Below are 6320 nucleotides of genomic sequence, written 5' to 3' on the forward strand. Positions count from 1 at the left end.
AGGTTACACGAATGTTCAGTTTGAGAAATATTTTAAAGTAATTTTTGAGTGTCTGCTTTGGGATTTAATGGAGCTGAAAAAATACTATTTTATTTGTATATTCAATAAAACAATTCCCATTCATGATTATTAAACCCTATTTAGAAAATTAACATAATTGGAACTATAAGGTGAACTGGTAATAATTACATTAGAACAAGTCTTTAACAAATATGTTTCTCTCCTTTTAGTTGTATCAAATAGGTTTAATTCTTTAAAATAGATAAGCAAAAACACCCCCAAAACAACAACCTAGCAATGTACATGTACTTCTGTGATATTAAGAAACATTGCAATCAAACAGGGATAGAGTTATCATTCTTGTTAAAAGTAGTTCTGATGTTCATGCGCCAATATGAAATCTTTCCAGAGGGGCACGAGTCGCTATTCAGCTTGTCCCGGAATAACACGAATTGGTCACGAATGGTTATGTGTAAGTTACCTGTACTACCTGTCACCCCTAAAATGAAAGTGAGTCTGTCTCACAGTTCTTAATCCTCTGATCCCTCTGTTTACTTAAATTTCCAAATGTTGGGAAACCAGTACACCCTATAGAATGGTACCAAACCTGCATTAACACCACCTTATAGTGTCTCCAAGTGTAGTACTTAAAGCAGCATGCTGGTTCAAAGTAAAGCCCATTTTCATTACTCTCAACAATCTCTATATCACTAGTGTTTAGTCCAGTTTGACCCAGGCGGTCAAAATCAACTTTAACCTCATAGATGCATCATCAAATGAGCTTATGTTCATAACACATTATTACATCTACCTTTGCAATGTCACACTACATAGCATTTACAGGTATAGTAAAACCTATTTTCCCCTTGTCAACCTTGGCTCTCTTACACCTGTTACATGGGATTCTGACTCAAAATCAACTTTTAATGCCAATTCTCTCTTATAACTTTGGCTTTTGTTAAAGTGTATGCCTACTCTTTCTCCAATATATTGATGCTCATGCTGTTGATCACTGGATCATCTGGTCCAGACTGGATTATTTACAGACTGCCGCCATATAGCATGAATATTGCTGAGTGCAGCGTTAATCAACAAACAAACCAACCAATCTGACAGAGACTATCACGTTAAGTAATGTGTTTCCTTCAAATACTACACTCTGAGACACTATAAACTGATGTTTCAGCTGATAAAATGCTATTCTACAGATGTGAGCAGATTTCATGATACATCTGTCAGGGGTAGAAATAACTTTAAAATTGCTAGTGTACTCCAGTACAGTGGCACATGTAAAATCACTTGCCCTGATAATTTTCCACTATACCGGACTATTTTCTTGTCGGTTTCTTAAATAAACAACATAATTAACATTGGAAAGTCAACTGAACACCGGTACAGTATGATACACAAATTTGCTTGCCCGACAGAAAAAAACACTGGATTCGGACGTCAGGCAATGGGTTATTTCCACAGTATCTAATGTCAGTTGTCACTTTCATACACTGACAGATCTTACATATGTATGTGTACATGGGTCAGTGAACAAATGGGGTAATATCTCCATCTATAAAACAAGACTGACATAACAGCTGTGTCACAGGGCCCATACTGTTATAATGCAAACCATTTCAAGTTCCTTAAAACTTTGTTAGTCAGAAATACACAGCTGCTTCAAAATCTGAATTCTATGTCCTTTGTCTGTTACATGCTTTCAACAAACATTCAGTGTATTCCCTCTCATAATAAACCCCTTTATAGGCAGGACCCTTTTTTCCCAAAACAGTATCTAATGTCAGTTGTCACTTTCTTACGCTGAAGGATCTTGAACATGGTTCAATGAACAAATCAGTGTGCAAAATTTACGCTGGTCCTGTTGTCCCTGGCTCGTAAAAATTCATCAGGACCACCAAATGATAAGTGAGCAGTATAGTTTGGCATGAAATGCATGTAGACCCGTTTTTTGTAAATATCTCTTCATCCAATGACCCAATCGATCTCAAACTGTGCAAGTGGATGTTTTGTCAGACAACCTAATCAGATTGTAAATCACCGATTTTATGCATTTGTATTAAAGAATCTGTCTATGTAACTGTCAACAAAATAAACAGCAGAACGCAGAAGGCTTGCAGAGGGAGGGAGCCAATGACCTGTAACAGCCGCCTTTAACACTTCTGACAGAGGCTTTCATGAGAGTAAAAGATAATTGCTCCAATGTAACCAACATGTTTGCTTTAAATAAAATGCACTTGGACATTATACGATTAACTTTTATATAGGTAGATGTGAAACTATAGATGCGGACACATTAAATTACATATTTACAACTTTTTATGTTGATTTTAACAGCACAGACTGAATCATTCAAAACACACATAACCAAGATTTTCTTAAGAAATTACAATAAAAAGCTTCAGCTGTCTTCCTGAGGTACATGAACTACTGTGAGTCTTGGTATTTTAAAAGCAGAGCCATACCATTTATAATAAAAATATGTAAATATGTAAATCTTACAAAACAGTTGTTGCAAGTGTTATTTGGGAGTCACTATGCTTTTCGCCTCTTGAGAGGATTAACGAGTACCAGAAATTTGAAATCCCTGCTGCTTTCAAATTACCCTCTGCCCAAACTAGTATGGTATCAGAAACAGCAGTGAATCCAGTAACTATGGAATGCAGATGCTTCTCTGACAACCTAATTACTGGTAGTCAAATTACATGCACAAAATATTCACAACAGGGGTGAAACCGTAACACTTATACCCCTGCTGGCATTAAACTTGTTAAATGCCATGTTAAGTCAGTTCAAATAGCAGCTAATTAGGAGAGATTAGTCCATATTAAATCAATTGATCAATGCTCTTTGAACTCAGACAATTATAAATAATTACACAATGACAACGTTATATATTGTTCATGCAGTTGATATCTAATTTGGCCATGTTAGATATCCCCACATCTGTTTAGCAGACATCTCAAATTTAGCAAGAGATGAAAAATAAACATTCTGCATTTACAAGTCAGGTATATTATAAATACTCTTGGAAAGACAAAGTTACATGAATACAGATAATAAAGAGATCAATAATAATAATGTTCATCTCGATTGGGTATCCTAATTTTCCTTTAACTAACCAAATAAATTGGACCCATATCACTAACTCAATTTGGTATTTTGCCATTGTCCATTAATTGTAAAATAGCTGGAAAGTTGCTTAATATAATAAATAACAAACCACATCACCAACTTGCTCAAACAAAAATATGTCAGTACTCCTTCAAAATTCGCAGTACACCTCCACTTGCAATATGAGGTGTAATTACACCCACACCCCCAAAAGTTTATCTGGAGCCCTGCTTTATATATGTTAGACATACAAAGGTATTTATGTGTGTACATTATACACTTGAAATCTTATATCATGTCGTACTTCATTGTTTTTTAGGCGTACATTACCCCTGTACGCCCCTTGTCTGTAGCCCTGATATATAGTATGCAATTTCAAATGAAGGGCTACAGTTCGATTCACCAAATATCACACGACCTGTAACATCACTGAAAGATCGCATATGCAAACTGTGCAGTAGTAGCTCCGTGGAAGATGAGGTGCATTTTCTTGTTGAGTGGAGGGTATTGTAATGTTTCTGTGTGTGTGTGAAATAGTTTCCAGGATTGCTGCATGATTATAAAGTGTATTATAACTTAACAAGTCGGAGAGAGCGATATATTTACAAAATGACCCCATGAAAATTCAATAGCCAGTCGAGCCAGTGACTGTGGAGACTTACTAGCCTGACTAGATTTTTGCTAGCCATGGGCTAGCGGGCCAGTGGCTATTTCGCACACTGCAACAGTGACACTCATTTTGTATGTCTGACAGTCTGAGGTGATCATATGTAAGTCCACAGTATATCGTTTGTCCCCCTGAATCTAGCGGGGGAGGTCTTTCCACATTACATCATACATGATTAACATAACTTTACAGTTTTTTATTTTCAATACTGAAAGACCATATTGCCATAGTACATAATCACATTTCATATGTCGAGTGTATTGTTACTTGCTTGTACCATCTTATCAGTAACATGAGATCACTGAACAGATGTTTGGCAAAGATACACTGCACTGCTAAATAACAATTTGTAATTTGGCAACTGTTTTGATAACATTAGATGAGTATACATGTTGATGAAAGATGCAACACACATATTGTTAGACATACAAAACAACTTCATAAATTACTAAAGTCTATCAGTGTTTAGCAACAGGATTCGTTCATTGGGTACTTTCCTATTAATAATATCAGTCGATGCTATGAGTTGGAAGGTGACGTTTTTGGACAGTAGACGTGGTAATATTATATATATACCTCGTTCTATTTCATATAAATAAACTCATTCCAGCCTAGGAATCGATCAAGGCCTACATAGTACATCGATCACACATTGATATACAAGTGCAAAGTCGTCTAACGTCCTTCTCTCTTTTCTAATTGTTTTATAATGTGGAAACTTGATTGAACGTGATTAGCGGGCATATGACACTGTTGTTACAAGATTACAAGAGAACGCTGGTGGATGTAGCGAAAACATTTAGTCGGTTGTGTATATGTTGTGTTGGCCGGGCGCAAGTAATCAGCTGGAGATAATGAATGAAGTTACCCTCCCATCTTCCAGTATTACAGATGGTGAAATCCATTTAAACACAACCTGGTTCCCTGGGTCCGTAGCGCAGGCACAACGGACCCAAGAACCAGGCTGGGGGAAGGTGAAATGAATTGGTAACTGGTATCCATATTAACCCAATGCACCTTACTTGCTTAAATTGATGTATTTGCTTTTATGCTAATCCCAACTCCGATTCCCTTCCCGGTTCCCTCCAACCAAAAGTACTTACGGGGATGGCCTAAAAGTAGGGCCAAGAAAAGTCGGGGCCGGGCCGGGCATCCGGGTAATACTAAAAATGGATTGCAGAATATTAAAACGAAACCTGACTACATACCGAGATTCCCGTAGAAAAGACATCGTCTTGTTGTTATGTGTTTTCCTTGATATGTATATGAGGGAAGGTTGCTTACTTCTCTTAGCGTGTGACATCCGGGGGGCCTGGGCAGGAAGTGACAGTGTTTTGACTGCTTTTATTTCCTTAATTAAGATATTGGGGTTCCCTAATTAACCTTTATTGTTTCATGCTGAATGAGCACAGGATGTTTATGTTAAAGAGACGTGGATATCGGCGAGTGTGAAAGGGCAAATATGACATGATTATGTATATTAATAGAAACATTTGAAATCACAACATTTTGTCATATGTTATAAAGGATCAAACAAAGTATGCATTCACAAACACAAAAATTATTGTGTTTTCATTGTAAACAATACCAGCCCAAATCAGATAGCCAGCGCGTATGCATATGGTTATATTTACTAATACACATGAAAAACAAAATGGTATTATATCTATCTAAATACCACTTCATCAAGTAAAGTAAAAGTGAAGCCCCTTTCTCTCTCCATTTCCAACGATGTAGGGGAAAAAAGTACTCGGAAAACAAAATCCGCAATCAAAAGTGTTTAGTCTCTGTTCAGCCCGACTTGTCCCGTGCTGTCAAAAACAACCTAAACCTCACACATGTATCCTGATTTGTGTTTTAACACATAGATTAGTATTATATCTACCTACATATCACTTCACAGAGTCTCAAAGCGTAGTATTTGAAGCAAAAACGTTGCTGAAAGGGAAACTGCCTTTTCTACATATTCTCAACAAACAGTATCACAAGCGTTCGGTACGCCTTGGCCCGGGCTCTCAAAAACAACTTTCACCCCACACATGTATCCTGATTTGTATTTACATCCATAGATTAGTATTATATCTACCTAAGTATCAATGTGTGATGTTACAAAATGCCACATGTAAAGATAACTGGTTCGGTAAAGTGAAGCCCTTTTCTCTCCCCAAACACAACATCGCCTCAATCAAAAGTGTTATTCTCCAATAAGACTAATGCAAGTCCGAAACTTCAATTAACTCTTAATAATACTGCGATTTCTGAAGTTTGTGAACATAAACATCTTGGTCTGATTATACAAGATGATGGAAAATGGCAGAATCATATTAATTATATACCAGCCAAAGTAAGTCCACTAATAAATTGTCTGAGAAGTTTGAAACACAGGCTGAACAGAATATCACTTGAAACTACATGTATGTATAAACCATATATTTTGCCTATATTTGACTACTGTGATACCATCTGGGATAATTGTTGTGCCAGGAGCAGGCTCATCTGATAGAGAAGCTACATTTAGATGCCCTTAGGA

At 36.7% G+C, this 6320-nt stretch overlaps 1 protein-coding gene across 1 annotated transcript in view; it reads right to left on the reverse strand.

The window, feature by feature from the left end:
- LOC124261067 (deoxynucleoside triphosphate triphosphohydrolase SAMHD1-like) overlaps positions 1-4716 on the reverse strand; it is a 51925-nt gene extending 47209 nt beyond the window's left edge. Inside the window, 1 exon segment of the mRNA XM_046695388.1 lies at positions 4659-4716. The gene's annotated coding sequence lies outside the window, so the exon portion shown is untranslated.
- Between the last annotated feature and the right edge of the window lie 1604 nt (positions 4717-6320).

Source organism: Haliotis rubra, unplaced genomic scaffold, assembly GCF_003918875.1.
Source record: "Haliotis rubra isolate DU_JTF1 unplaced genomic scaffold, ASM391887v1 Scf788, whole genome shotgun sequence".
Classification (NCBI taxonomy): Eukaryota; Metazoa; Mollusca; class Gastropoda; order Lepetellida; family Haliotidae; genus Haliotis; species Haliotis rubra.